Genomic DNA, 16547 nt, shown 5'->3' with positions numbered 1-16547 from the left:
TATCATTGGGGCAATAGCCAGACCCACTATCCTATATTTCACCTACAAACGAATCAATACAACTACTAATCAACAAAACATATCAGCATGTATGTCCTCCCTTCACTGCCCATCCCCACTGCACTAAACTTGTAATGGCCATGTTACCTAAGCATACTCAGAAAGCCATGATAGCAAACCTCATACATACTATGGCTTCTCCAACCCACTATGCACCCCCATTCATTTTACATCTCTCTATGTCAGTGCATTGCATTATATAACATGGAACCCAAATAGATTCCTGTACTTGCAAAGCACACTGTTTGCAAGCAAATTGGAAAAATGCCATATGATTGTTAATTATTACTTCTGAATTACTACCAACAATTACATGACAGTGATAATCCTCCAGTATAAAAAAAGGCCCATGTACTATGAAACCCTACCCACTTAGCCACTATGACTTCATCTTCTTCACTTCATAAGGTCACACTTCCACAATTCTAACACAGTAGAAAATCATCAATATAGGGTCACAAAAAACAGCTTAATATCAAACTACAAAGCACACACATAGCCACAGTACTTGCCAAGCGTAGATGTATGCTGCTTGGTTCACACTAGGATTTCTTATGTACCCTCATTCATACCACAATTTCCAATGTCACTGAGAAACAACCTTTATTTTCAAATATATTTTCTGGCAAACATAAACATAGCATACCATGTCATACATATTAAATTATAGAAAACCCTTCTTTGCAAACAATACTTATAACATGACCAAATGAGACACCTAAACATACTTCAGTTATCTTACAAATACAATAATTCATACTGTACAAAAACTATATAAAATACACTATCACTCACCGTCAGCTGCTCCAAATAATGAATATATCTTCACCATAGCTAAACACAGAACATGTGCACACTCTGAGTTTTGGAATCATACTGTCAAAAGTTCAGACAAATGTCACTTTAATAGCTTCACAATTCCATAGCACAAAAAGAGGACTGTAGAAAGCAAACAAGTAAAATGACAAACACATTTCTATAACAAGCTATATCAATCAATAAACCCCAACACAATCCTTCAAATAGTACTTTATGCAATATTTACACACTACGTTAATAAAAACTTGAATTTTTTTCCAAATCCTCCCCAATAACATAACATCATTTAATTTTTAATTTGTAATTTTTTTATTGTGTATTAGCCAAAAAAGCATGACTTGTTGCACAGTTCATAATAAAATCACTCATACAATAACAGAACACCATAAAGAAAACAAGTAATCTTTTCAAAGGTAGATTTCCCAATTTAGTTAAAACATACAGCAAGGCCAATGATCCGGGCAGAGCTATTGAGACTAATCTGTCCCAAAACATATCTGTGTGATATGGGGTGGGGACCATGCGGGTACACCGCCTATTTTAATTTTGTGCCTGTCTGCGCTGCCTGTCTGCAACATGGGGCAGGCACCATGCGGGTAAACCGCCTATTCGACTTTTGTGCCTACTGCGCTGGCTCCCTGAAACATGGGGCAGGCGCCATGCGGGTAAACCGACTATTTTATTTTTGTGCCTGTCTTCGCTGCCTCCCTGCAACATGGGGCAGGCGCCATGCAGGTAAACCTCCTATTTGACTTTTGTGCCTGTCTGCGCTGCCTCCCTGCAACATGGGGCAGGCATTGTGTGGGTAAACCACCTATTTGACTTTTGTGCCTGATTGCCTCCATATACTATGGAGAGGTGGTACTAACATATCTCCATATACCTACTATGATCTCACATGTCTGTATTCTCTGTACTGCACTTACTGTAACCATATTCTCAAGTCCAGCCCCAAGATGCCTGAGGGCTTTGTGTGCTATATAAAAAAATAAACCAAACCAAGCAAACAAGAGTCGTGGACAAATCACTGGAATCACAATACTGTAAGGGGCCAGATTCCAGAGCATTCTATCAAAAGATGACAAATAGTTTGAGTTACGATTGCATTACATTTATCACAGATATCTGTTACATAGGTGACACCATACTCGATGTGAAGACTAACCGGGTCTGGAACTTTCTTTAGATATCGAGGAACAAATTATCTAGCTTTGTGAATTAACAGTGGAGATGATGAAAGTTTATATTGCCTCATTTTCTCTATGGTCTTAATCAAGTAATGCAGTTCAGTCCTTCCTTTGTTTTCAATAGATTTTGAATTAGGGCATCAATGTTACTATCTGAGAGAGAAAGTGTCTCATCACATCTAGATCTCAATTTGTTAAGAAGGAGACTAGTTGAATTGTGCATGGAAACTGTGACGTCTTCATACAAAGATGATTTTGGAGTGTCCAAAATGAGTCTATATGTCGAGACACATTTCCACTCAATTCAATCCCATAATGAGATAAGACCCAATTCAAACCTTTTGCAGGAAATAGGGACACAATCGGGAAGCCCAGGAGATCTTTTCCATAATTTACTTTAAATTTTGCCCCAATCGATGTCGAAAGCCAACAAATTAAACTCCATACCAAATGTAATTGCTGGTACCACTTTACTGACATAGAATTTTAGGAGAGGTAACAAAGAACATGTACAATATTGAAGACACATTTCTTCATTTGTGCAAACAAATGAACTACTTTCAAATCGATGGTTGAAAGAAGATCGGCCCTAGTGGGAAAAGCTGTTATCTTGGATCCCAGATAAACAACGTCTTTGGAGATAGAAATCACAGAGGTGTCCAATTGGTTTCAATTTCCTTAAAGGATATTTGAAAGCAATGATTTTTGACTTATTGGGATTTATTTTTAAATCATTTTCTTTGGCATACTCAGAGAGGGCAGTAAGTAGGCGTTGCAAACCAACGTGGGTGTAGTCTAAGACTACAATATCGTTGGAGTACACTAACCAGTTAATTTTCATATTTCCCAATTTGGGGCCTGCTAGACCGCTCTTCCTCAACCACTGTAAAAGATCAGACACATATAAAAGAAAAAGAAAGGGTGAAATCAAGCAACCTTGGCGTACCCATCTATTTATTTGAATGGACTGAGAGAGAGCCCCTGATTTAGACAGACAAACTCTTAATGAAGATCTTTCATGCAGTTCCATCAAGATGAAGAGCAGGTTATCGGGGAGCCCCCGTGATTTTAGCTTTGTCCATAGTCTTTTTATATTTATGGTGTCAAAAGCCTGGGAGAGATCATCCCAGGTTCCAAATAAGTTGGTCCTTCCCTTATTTAGAGATTCTGAGCTAAGACAATCAAGAATCAAGAATCACAGTATTAAGAGACGTAGGTAGTTTTCTCCTAAAACCTGTCTGTTGTTTGAGGACAAAACCTTTGTCCTCTGACCATTTCTCTAGCTCTCCCAATATGTGGCCAGAATAAATCTTCCCATTGGCCTCTAGGAGCGATATAGGCTGATAGTTCAATGGAGCTGAATGATCACCTTTTTTATAGATGGGAATTATGATTGAGTTTCTCCATGACTCAGGGATTGTTTTGCTAACAATGATATTATCAAACAAAATCTGTAAGACTTTGGACCACATTTCGGGATTTAGTTTAAGAACTGCATTACTCAGACTATTAGGTCCGGCTGCCCAAGAAATAAACAATTATTTAATTAAGATTTCAATGCCCTCACAGGTATAATTGAGGGACCACAGAGGGCACAGTTCTACATTAGGTTCCAGTGAGTCTATGGAGCCATATACCCTAAGGAAATATCTAATCTAAACACTCTCCTGTATAGCAGTATCTTGGTGGTCAGTAGTTCCTATCCTTATCGAACCCACAATAGACCTAGCATTTCTGGAATTTCCTGCACAAACAGCCTTCAACATTTCCTCCCCCTCTATTTGTTTCCTCATACATTTGTAAGATCTGAAATAGTTTCTATGGTTGTTGTTTAGAGATCTCAATTCGAGTTCAATAACTTTGGGATCCAGTATGGTCTTTTTTTAGGACCAATCTTTAGCGCCTATTAAGATTTTTCCTTTCATAGATTTTCTTGTCAAAATGGTATTTGGGAACCCTACTCGGTATGGTAGGGCCACTGAGAGATCCTTGGTTGCTATTTCTAATTGGTTAATGAGCGTACAACCACCTCTTTTGAATCTCACCAAACGGTTGCAAGCGGTATTTACAGCCAATACCTGGGGCCAAAGAGGAGCCTCTTTTATTTAATTAAACATAAAAGTTGCCTCTAGTATACAATGAGCATCTAAATTTCCCTCTGTTACCCTAATTTCACGGCAAGTATCAAAATGTACTTTAGAGGTAAAGATGTAATTGATCATTGAGTATGAAGATCCTCTTTGCCAGGTGTGTCTGCTAGGAATGTCACACTGGATACTACCATTGAGCATCCTAAGACCCCAAAATGACATAAAATTGCACCATGCATGGCCGTTGCTATTTTTTTCTCTAATAGAGAAACAATTCAATAGTGTCTTGGTGCACTGAGAATTGAGATCACCCATTATGATCCTCTCATCATCAGGGATTCGAACTGAGAATCCGGCCAGGAGATCAGATAGGTGTCCTAGAAAATCGGTCAACAGAGAGAACACCGGGTTCCAATACAGATTAATTACAATCCAATTAGAGCCCATCTCGACCTCTCTTCTTTCCACTCTAGTCACCAAGATACCACTGACATCATCAGGGATTCGAACTGAGAATCCGGCCAGGAGATCAGATAGGTGTCCTAGAAAATCGGTCAACAGAGAGAACACCGGGTTCCAATACAGATTAATTATAATCCAATTAGAGCCCATCTCGACCTCTCTTCTTTCCACTCTAGTCACCAAGATACTACTGACATCATTACAACAAAGATCAGGTTACTACATAAGGTGATTAGACCTCCACTGGGACGCCCTTTGGGCCTTCTTAACGCCATGCGCTGATATGTGGAATAACCATCAACACTCAAAACATCCGGGCACAAAGTTTCCTTGAAAGAGATTAAATGAGAATTCAGAAAAATGTAACACTTTAAAGAGTCTTGAGAAAAGGAACAAAAACCTCTTGTATTTCAGGATAAACATCTTACTACATCCATCAATAGAGTGTCTACTCTGGTATTCCTAGTTTAAGAAAAACTTGAGGTATAATTTCCAGAACACATTCCCATATACTTGGAAGTGACAATGGTAATTTTTCAGTTATGCTGAGCTCTTGAGGTTACTTTAGATGTCAGCGGATCATCTTTGAAATTGTTTAACTGTGGTAAAATAGTTGATATCTGAAAATGTCTAACTAGCCAGTTTTCCTCTGCCCCCAAAATTGTTTCAAAAGCCAATCTTGAGGTCACCCGAAGCTCTGAAATATTAATATCTGGACATTAAGGAAAACTCAGTTGCTGGATATCCACTGCAGTGAGGAATTTTAAAGCAGGGATGGTAGTTATTTCTTTTAGTACCCTTGAAATGTAATCCTGCTGAGCATTGTTTGATCATGACTGATTTAGATTATTTGTTGTTGGAAGAGTTTTTATAACATGGTCACTTTTTTTCCTCATCTCCGGTTCTTCCCTTCGATTAGCCTTGTCCTCAGACAAAATATCCTTCACTGACAGAGTTGAGTGGGATTGATTACCTGACAGACCCATAGAGGGATGTAAAATGGTCTCTGTTTCCCTAGGGTCCAGGGTTTTAGCCTGTTGAGACTTAGCCACTTGGGAAGCCTTCAAAAAGATACAAGCAATGTTCCTGTTTGATGGAAAAGTAATCACTTGTTTTTTCAAATTCAGGAAAATTGGGGTGATCTTCCTTGGTGGTTGCAGTGGTTCTGTTTAGCTTCCAACGGTAACCTTGGGCTCTCATGGGAAGTTTCCTCTCGAGTCCAAGTACTGCTCCTTTTCATCTGCTGGCTTCTTCTATGTTTCCCCCAGCTTGGGGTAAGTCCTTTTATCCTTTCTTCATTACAGACCACTGGGTTCACTTCTTTCAGATTTTTAATGAAGTAATTTGAGTTGGTGCTTCTACTTTTTTTCTGTTTGTTTTATTTGATCTCGATCTTCCATCTTATAAGAGTGTTTTGCAACCTTATTTTGTCTTTTTCTCAGTTTCTTTGTTTTTCCATTTGATTTCTTGCCCCTCTTCCTTTCATCTTTGTTAGTAACAGGAACTTCTTATATTATTTCCCTTTCCTCTTCAGTAATAGGAACAACTTCACATTCGGCTAATTGGGCTAGCCGTATAAATTCCTCCATTACTCAAATGGAGATAAGCGTATCCTCCGGTGCATGATCCGGAGGGGTTGACACCAGCGGGTGTTTGCAATTCATGCAGCTGTTCTGAGTAGTAACCATTGTTGCATCATCCATTTTAATATTCAATTTGGCCATCTCATCTTTTAAATCAGCCCATTGGTTGGTTAATAAATCAATTTTCCCCATTTGCATCCCAAATAATGAGGCCATGAGCGTCATTGTTTCCCCCTTGAATTCATTTACTGCTGTTTTTAGGACGACCTTCGATGGGTCACCCAATTCAAGTTCCCGTTTACACAGCGAAAACCCACCTATAGGCACAGCTACACAAACATTTTTCTAATGTGCTCAGAAACACGTATTAAAAAGATTTCAAAATCAATTTACAAATAAAAAACATGTCCAAATCTGAGCTAAAACACCCACATTATAATATGAGCCCTGCACCAGAATATAACCAGCTTTAGCCACAGGTACAGTGACAGATCCATACAGGTGGCTATCCAAGACTGCCAAAAAGTGTGAGGTGCGATTGGAGCATTCATAGCCGGGGATCGAGTCAAATGCCAGTAGTCATGGCTACCCATAACCTTTTTATAGATTTAAAAATACATAAGGATATGTAACAATTCAAACAACATAAGGTATATGTGACGCATGGAATCAGAAACACATGTGAAATTGTGTGGTGTAAAATCAATGGAACAACATGCTCAATGCATAGAAATTGCAATGGTCATATTCCCGGCTAAAGTGCGATAGTGATAGCGCATCTGCACCTGCCAAAAATACACGATGTGCCATTTGACTGCTCATACACACATCTATAGCCCGTCTTGCTATTGGTACCTGTGGCTATCAAAGACCGCCAAAAAGCATGACATCTGATTGGCCCATTCATAGCTGGAAACAGCGTCAAACACTAATAGTAACAGCTATCCGTACCATTTTTACAGATTCAAAAAAACATATTGACGAGGTCTATCAATTCAAACAACATAAAGGTACATATGAGAAGTTAGAATCAGAAACACAAGTGAAATTATGTGGTGTAAAATCAATGGAACAACATGATCAATGCATAGAAATTGGAATGGTTATTCCCCCCGGCTAAAGTGTGATAGTGATAGCTGCTGCTGCACCCACCAAAAATACACGACGTACCATTTTCTTACTCATACCCGTGGCAATAAACTGTCCTGTGGTTCATTCCCACGGCTATAGCACACCTGACAGGATAAGCTGTTTCATTGCCTGCTATTTTAACTGAGGCCATTTAGACAAAAAGGCATCAAAGGTATTTTTATTTTCCATTAGACTTATAAAGTTCTCTGGGTGGCTCTTAAAAGAGCCTTTAGGTTCTTTTACCAACATAGCACCATCATTTTCAATCAGAAAAATACTCTTCACCTCTATGATGATTGAACACATTTAGAAACACTTGTCTGTGCTCTTTCTTTAGATGATTAATTCATTTTCTTTTTCCAAAAAGAAAACAACTTGTGCTCCCTGTCAAAAAAGTATTTCTCCACAATCGCAGCATATACCTCTCATTTCAAACACTCCACCTAAAATAATATTATAAATCCAAAAAAAACTTGTAAGCCAATGCTCTGAGAGCCCATCACCTATGTCCTTAACATCACTATTAACCCCATGCTCAAAATGTTTACCACAGTCTTCTGAACAAAGAGATTCCTTTCCTTCTGAAGTTGGCTCCATGTTTCAAATATCAAATGAAACAATAAATGTACCCCAAAAAGAGCACTATTTCCTAAGCGTGTTCCTCACTCTCAAACAATACAAATGTACTATGCACAAAAACTCCTAATATAATAATACAGTTTAAACTTCAATTGTATTGGCATATATAAACATTACTCAACAAATACATTCTCTCAAATGCTCAATACAATTCAACAACACCTGAGGTGCTTGAAATCCTATTGGAAGTCACCCACCACACAAACAATGAACAACCATTCACAAAAGAAACACAAACCTTTTCTCCTCATTAATCTTCCTCCATTCCAAATTCTAACTCATAACTGACAAGAATTGATTCTCTGTACCACTACAACAATGGAACAACACATGGAATGGCTGGAGGAGAATTACCCTATAGAAGAAGATATTAGAAAAAAAGACACTCAGAACAATTCTCCAGAAGACAATACACCACAATCAGGATTTTGTAAGTACATGCTATATTTTCATGTAAAATGAGACTAACAATTACATTTAAAGGAACAAATATCAGTCACCAAACCTCTATAATGTGTCTCCCTATTATCAGACTTTCAAATGTGTTTACAACCAACACACATATTTTGAAAGCGTATTATATCTTCAATTGTTTATAAATATTTCCAGTATTCCCAAACACATGAAGAAGTGATTCAAGTCTCTAGAAGATTTGTAAAAGAAGCACAACAACAAGGACCTACACATCTTATTATGGATTCATTGACAGAATTAAAAGAACTAATGATGAATATTCAAAAAGACATGTACTCAATGAAAAAGGGATATGGAACATTTAAAAGTAATCATGCAGAGTAAAAATCTTGAAAATGCAGCTATAGAACATGATATATCATGTTTTCTAACTAAAACTAAAAGAAAACCCTCAAACACATACCCTCCCAAATAAACCTGTTTTCAACCAACTGTGTTTGAATTATGTATTTACCCTTTTCAAGTATGTACACATATAAGCATTGCTATTGATTAAAAAGTATTTCAAATGTTGCACTAACTGTTTGCAAACACTACACTCAATACATATTTAAAACATGTCCACATTACATTTTTGTTTTAAAAAATATATCTTTAACCGCGGCTACCAAATAATCCAATAATGCCGGAAATCTCATAACCACGGCTATATGATTGTGTGCATTTCTTTCAATAAATGTAATGCAAAATATTTATAACAAAAGACACAGTAAAAAGGGAGTATGTGAAAAATGCACGCTTCACACATTCCAGTTATAACCATGGGTATGCGTTATCGAAATCACACCTAGGACACCTCCCAGTTGTTGCTGCGGATACCCGTCCCTCCAAATGCCAATGGCTCATTGGGCTGGATCATAGCCACGGCTATACATTTATGGTTAAAAAAATATGCAATATCCTTCTATCTGAAAAAAGAAAACAGAATCAGTTGAATGACACACACACTTTAATAAACACAATGTAATATAGAAATTATTGTGACCCTCACATTTTGCATCAAGTGCATCACAAGCACTATATAAAAGATACAACATTAGTGCATAGTACACTGATGTTCTCTTTGCACATTCTAATCATTGGGTAATTGGGAAAAATATCAAACCTGGTTTACAAAAAACATACAGCAATATAATAAAAAAAACTGTAAGAAAATACGCTTACAAAAAACAAACAGGTATATATAAACTGGGTGAAAATAAACAAAGAACATTATACTACTTGCGTGCAGGACAAAGTATGGGGAGATCAAGTAAACCTGGAGAACGAGAGAATATAGGGTAGAATAAGTACTTGAAGAACAAGAGAAAATAGGGTACGATAAGTGAACTTGGAGAACAGGTCACCAAACAGATCAAGTTTATCAACCAACTGTCTCTGGAGGATAGCTCAGTGGCAACGTACTCGCCTTGGAAGCAAGGCGACTCAGAGCAACGCAGGTTCGATCCCCGGGTCCGCGCTTAGAAACCTCTGTGTATAAAGTGCATTATAAATAACCCATCATATCATATCAAACTACTTTTCCTTTTTTTTTACTTTTCCATTTTTTGCACCATTGTCTTTTTTCACTTGTCTTTTTGAAAGTTTTACTTTTTCCTTCCTACTAAGACATTCCAACATGTCTGGACATGAGAGCTCAAGTAATGACAACATCATCATTTGGGTCATACATCCTTCACCACCAAGGAAGGTAAAAGAAAGAAAAAAACAGTGCTAATTCAAAGTGAAAGAACACTGCTCTAGAAAAGAGCCATAGTAGGTCCATCTCAAAGCCTGGGAACATCTATTATGATTACCCATTGGAATGAGGTTAATGATGACTATCATAAAGCACATGAACATCATAAAAGAAAAATGCATGGGGCCCATTCCTTGCATTGAAGGCGATTAGCACCACCTACGTAACCTCCATCCACCAGTGCATTAACAACTCCAACTGCAAATGGAGCCTCTACATCAGCAGTGGTATCCAGTACACAAACTCCTCTCTTACCGACACCCATGATGAAAGACATGTGTACAAAATGCTGCGATTGCATAGTTAAGGAAAATGCAACATCTAGCAAATGGCAGAATTTTGTCACAGAACACCAGATTACCTGTCATAGTCTGGCAATTTATTTTTCACCCCTTTTTTTCTAAACTTCAATAGCGGTATCATAAGCAAGTGCGTATTTACCAGGTGCACTGCCTCATAAATCTTCCCAGGTTCAGTTATGAAAGTCCTGTGTAGATGATGCCTCGAATAAGTCGCCAAGGGAGATGCCACAGTTAAGGAATGGGAGAGATTCCACTCCATGTGAACAATCATGATAAATACTGCGAAGGTGACTAAGAAAGATTTCCATACATCTCCTGCTTCCATCTACAGCAGTAACACTATCTTTTGAATATAGTTGACCTTTCACAGGAGTTAACTGTACAACATCTAGTGCAAATCCACTGGGATGATGACAATGCAGTTACAAGAAAATACAAAAATAAGCACATTACAAAAATGAACTTGCATAACACCTGCAATTGAACTACCTCAACCAACACTCCAAACAACTACAAATACTTCATACCTCAAAATACATTCAAAGTACAAGAACAACAAATGAAGAAAATAATAATGAACACCATTTGATAGCAATGGTTACTACAACTAGAGCACACACACTGCAAATTAACCTTCAAATGTGTAAATAAAGACTAACACTTAATTTCACATCAGCCACACCCATTCCATGTGCCCAGTCATAGTTCAGGAATCAAAAGGACAAAACTTTAATATATGGTGGCTTTTATACTTTCCAAAACAAACACTAAAAAAGCAGGACTACATACCAATGAAACTACTGAGATGACTGACACATTTTCAGGACAACCTATCACTAAGACCTACACAAATGCAAAAGTAACAACAACCAATAACAAACAATGAAACTGACAGAAACCCATTTTTACTCCACCTAGCAAATTTCATAGCCATGGCTATTCCACGTGGCTAAAGATCCTGATTCGTACCCGCAGATAAATGCACATTTTCCTGTGAATCCGAAATCAAACTAAATTGTCCTTCTAACCTTCAAATCAAATAAGTGAACAACGACATACATAAAATAAGACACACCCATAAAATTATGAACTATGTCATCCACATGAAAATGTTATTATTGCACAGAAAAGGTATATTTATAGATGCAGCTTTAAATATACACGCGGCTCCAGCCACAAAAATGAAACACAGAATACTATTGACGTACTTTTTATGAACGCGGCTATAAAAGGAAAGGCCAAGCTGCACGCTCTCTGCAGCTCCGCTGCGAGTGGACTTGCCCTGGAGCACAACATCAGCTGATCTGAACACCCGATCGCTACAGGAGCGCAACCACACAGCACAAATCATGCCGCCAGTACCTGCTCCTCAAGCGACACGAGTGATGTCTGCCCTGAGTGCCCCCACCGCTACCGCCGCACAGAAGTGCCCCAGAAGTCTGCCTGCAGTCCCGGGAAGAAGCGTCTGCCACAAGGATCCGCCAATCCCTAAGATGGCCGCCGCCATGATCCCCATGGAAACCAACTATAAACAAGCCCTACTGGGCTTCAGCCATTCGTCCACGCATCCTCCACGCCCCTCTCCTCCTCCCTTTTACGGACGGGAGGCGAGCCGGGAGGCGAAGCCGCAGAGAAGCGAAGACCAGAAGGAAAGGCCAAGCTGCACGCTCTCTGCAGCTCCGCTGCGAGTGGACTTTCCCCGGAGCACAACATCAGCTGATCTGAACACCCGATCGCTACAGGAGCGCAACCACACAGCACGAATCATGCCGCCAGTACCTGCTCCTCAAGCAACACGAGTGATGTCTGCCCTGAGTGCCCCCACCGCTACTGCCGCACAGAAGTGCCCCAGAAGTCTGCCTGCAGTCCCGGGAAGAAGCGCCTGCCACGAGGATCCACCGATCCCTAAGATGGCCTCCGCCATGATCCCCATGGAAACCAACTATAAACAAGCCCTACTGGGCTTCAGCCATTCGTCCACGCATCCTCCATGCCCATCCCCTCCTCCCTTTTATGGACGGGAGGCGAGCCGGGAGGCGAAGCCGCAGAGAAGCGAAGGCCAGAAGGAAAGGCCAAGCTGCACGCTCTCTGCAGCTCTCCGCTGCACGGAGTTGCTGCCCAGGAGATTATCACGCAATTCTGAAGGTAAGGCTGCCTCTGCCTTTCATAGCCAGCTTGTTCAAAACACGTGCGCTCAGAGCGTTGCCCACCGTAATGCTCTGTTATGCTACCGCACCATGCTGCATTTGATGCCCCCCCTTACAGCCAGCCGCCCAGCCTCGCAACACGGAATGCGCGCATTGGCATGAGATTCATCCACAGCCGCCGCTCCCGCCCATATGTGCCTGCTCAGAACTCCAGCATGCCTCAACTGACAAAGGCCATTAGGTCAATCACTGCACTCTTACACAAATGTACTCTAAGTCACCTGTTACCCACCTCGCCTGCAGTCATTAGGCTGGGCCCTGCTGCCCCTATTGCCACAATTGCTATGCCCATTGTTGATGATGCTACTGTTGCCACAATTGCTATGCCCATTGTTGATGATGGTACTGTTGCCACAATTGCTATGCCCATTGTTGATGATGCTACTGTTGCCACAATTGCTATGCCCATTGTTGATGATGCTACTGTTACCACAATTGTTATGCCCACTGTTGATGATGCTACTGTTGCCACAATTGCTATGCCCATTGTTGATGATGCTACTGTTGTCACAATTGCTATGCCCACTGTTGGTGATGCTAATACTATGTTTGGCCCTGATCCCCCTGCTACCACTACTGCCATGCCCACTAATGCTGTTAACAATAGGGCTGACCCAACTGCCACCTCCAACTCACGCCCCACCAGCCCCTCCCTGACAAGCCTTAACTGTGCCCTAGTCAATGCACGTTCCATCCCTGCACACACGCTCGATGTGCATGACCTTATCACCAGGGACAAGCTTGACCTGCTCTTTGTTTGCGAGTCATGGCTACAAGACACCTCCGGACCGGCCGGCTCACTGTCCCTGTCGACATGGTACCGAGACGGCACTACTTGACCTAAAAAATCAAATAGACGACCTAAGAGATGCGGGCAAACCAGCTCTCCTCCTGCTCCTTGACCTCTCTGCGGCCTTCGATCTGGTCGAACACAAAACGCTATGCCACCATCTCACAAACTCAGCCCACTTCTCTGCCAATGCATGCAACTGGATCTCCTCGTTCCTTCAAGAGAGGGTAATGAAGGTCTTCTCTGACTCCGCCAACGCTACGCCCAGCTCCATCAAATGCGGAGTCCCACAGGGCTCCTGCATAGCCCCCACACTCTACAATCTCTTCACAAGGCCTCTCTTCAGGATTCTGGACTCCTTGGGCATCTCATATACAAACTATGCAGATGACACACAGGTCCTCATCCCCCTGTCAGGTGACTACACCTCAGACCTGGACAGACTCTATAGGATCTATGCCACCATCCAATCATGGATGGCAGAGAACTGGCTCTGTCTAAACAGTGATAAGACCGAACTACTGCTTGTCGGCTCCCCATCTACACTGGGCAAACTTGAGGCCAACTATCAATCTTTCACCGTGGATAATATTCCCATCAGAATCTCCCAAACCATCAAAACACTGGGTGTATATCTAGAACCCAGCCTCACCATGGACAGACAGGTCAATGCCGTCGCCTCTTCCACAGCATATCACTCCAAACTCATCAATGCCATCAGGCCCTTCCTATCTCAGCAAAACTGCATCTCAATTGCCAGAGCCATTATCGGCTCCAGACTTGACTACTGCAATGCGCTGTTCATTGGAACCTCCCAAAAAAACCTCACCAAACTCCAGATTGCACAAAATAATGCCTTAAGAGCTGCTACTGGCACCTCTCGCAAGGAACACATCTCAGGGATCAGGAGGCAGGTACACTGGCTCCCCATCAAGGAAAGGGTGGTCTTCAAAACCTTGGCCCTTACACATAAATGTCTGCACAATCAGGGCCCCCCTTATCTGACACAGAGGATTACCAGACAAACAATCAACAGACCGTCTAGAGTAGCCTATGCTAATCGCATCACTGTCCCGCACATGCGCAAAGTGCGGGCAGGAGGCACTAGCTTCCCCTCTATGGCGGCGACCCTATGGAACAACCTCCCAGCTCAGATTAGATCAATTGAGTCTCACACAGCCTTCCGCAAGGCCTTAAACACCCAGCTCTTTGTTTAAAAGAGCCCCTCAGTATAGGTCTGCACCTCCACTATATCACCTAGCACACGCTCTGTTATGCCTCGTGCTACCTATGAAAGTATATGAGTAACCAACTGTAACCTTAACTGTATACCCGCTGCAACTATGTAATAGAACTGTATATCGTCTGTAACCCTGTAACTGAATCTAACTAAGTATACCATATGGGGCCGCTTATTGTAACCCTCAAGCAAGCTTTCTTTAAATCTCCTTATAGCGCCTCGTTGCCTCTGAGCTGTAGTGCGCTCTACAAATACTAAAATAAAATAAAATAAAAATAAAATAAAAGAGCCCCTCCTAGACATCCGCTGGTAACTATGACTATTCGTACAAACTACAAATTCAAAATTGCATTACCACTGCACCAAACTCCAAAACTGTCCCCAACATGCCCACAGGCACCACCTGCACTCTTCATGGTCCTGCTCCACTCCCCTAGTCGCGTACAATCCCCCAAAACACTCAATGCATATAAAATGCCACTCCACCCAAAATGTTGGATAGTCACGGCTACCACACATCCACAAACACTTGACGTGTCACTTGCTCAAATATAGCCGCACTGCAATGGGGGAGGTGTGTGTCTACCCGCGAGTGGTAATGCTGCCCGCTGGGAACCTTTGTTTAGCCACAAATACTAACAATAGCACCATCCACCAATTACAAAGTACAACACACACACATCATACATACCTTGCTCATACAAACTACTAAAAATTCCAATTAGGAATTATTTTCTTGAAAACAAAGAAATACTGGAGATATTATGGCTGGTTTGAAAACTGTGTGGCTGATTAGAGACAGTTGGCTGTTTTGGTTGCTGGGTTTTTGTAAGAAACTAAATATTAACATGGACCTAGGTTTGAGAGATCGTACAATTAAATGGTTTGGATGGCGGAGAATGCATTGGTTCCATGTTTTTCCAAAATTGTTAAGTCTGAGAAATACAGACCACCCACATGTCATACAAAAAAACTCTCAAATACTTACCAGGTCCCTGACCATGGCCTTTGACAATGGCCAGTGATTTTTCACCCCCAACATCACTAAACCTTAAAAAAGTACTTAATAAAATATAAACCACGGACACTCCGGAACTATATAGCTGCCGTTACAGTACTACACATACCCTCGGCTATCTGTAGCCTTCTGTAGCCTCAGCTATAGCCGCAAATATCGGCAAAACAGCTGGAAAAAATGCTCACCTACCCTGCCCTCTTCCCTTCCCCCGCAACACATATTGCTTCTGTGACGCAGTTTGGTATTAGATGTCGACTAATCGCGACTATATTCGAGGCTACGGATAATTTGGGTTGCAAACTCAGTCCCTGTACCTCCTCCAATTCCCAAATTTCACTTAGTTCCCTCTAGCCATCCCGCCACCTCTATCCTGATGGCATTTGTATTTTTTTACCCGCAAATAGCTTTTACTGGATTTCATTTTCCCATAACCTCGGCTACAGCCACAAATATTTCTCGCAGAGAGAAAAACAAGATGGCTGTCGTTTGATTTCTGAAAACCATGATCCTGCAATGCACTATGGGAGATATAACTATAATTTTTGGAGCTGAGGCACCCCATTCTCCATGAAATTTTAAAATAACTATGGCACAGAATAACCCCAAACCATGCATGGATCACGAGTCAACGCTTCGTGTCCAAGTTGTTTCGGACCTGGTCAAAATCCATCCAGCAGTTTGAGCTGTGTGCTTTGGCAAATATTGTCCTTTTTTGTCTATGGGAAAAATAAATGGGAAGTAGGCCGCACTTTTGGACCAAAATATTATTTTGACACTGAATAACTTTGATTTTTAAACAAATCTTTA

This window comes from Ambystoma mexicanum, chromosome 6q (assembly GCF_040938575.1).
Source record: "Ambystoma mexicanum isolate Mex_15411 chromosome 6q, UKY_AmexF1_1, whole genome shotgun sequence".
Taxonomy (NCBI): domain Eukaryota; kingdom Metazoa; phylum Chordata; class Amphibia; order Caudata; family Ambystomatidae; genus Ambystoma; species Ambystoma mexicanum.
Note: the sequence above shows the minus strand (reverse complement) of the source record.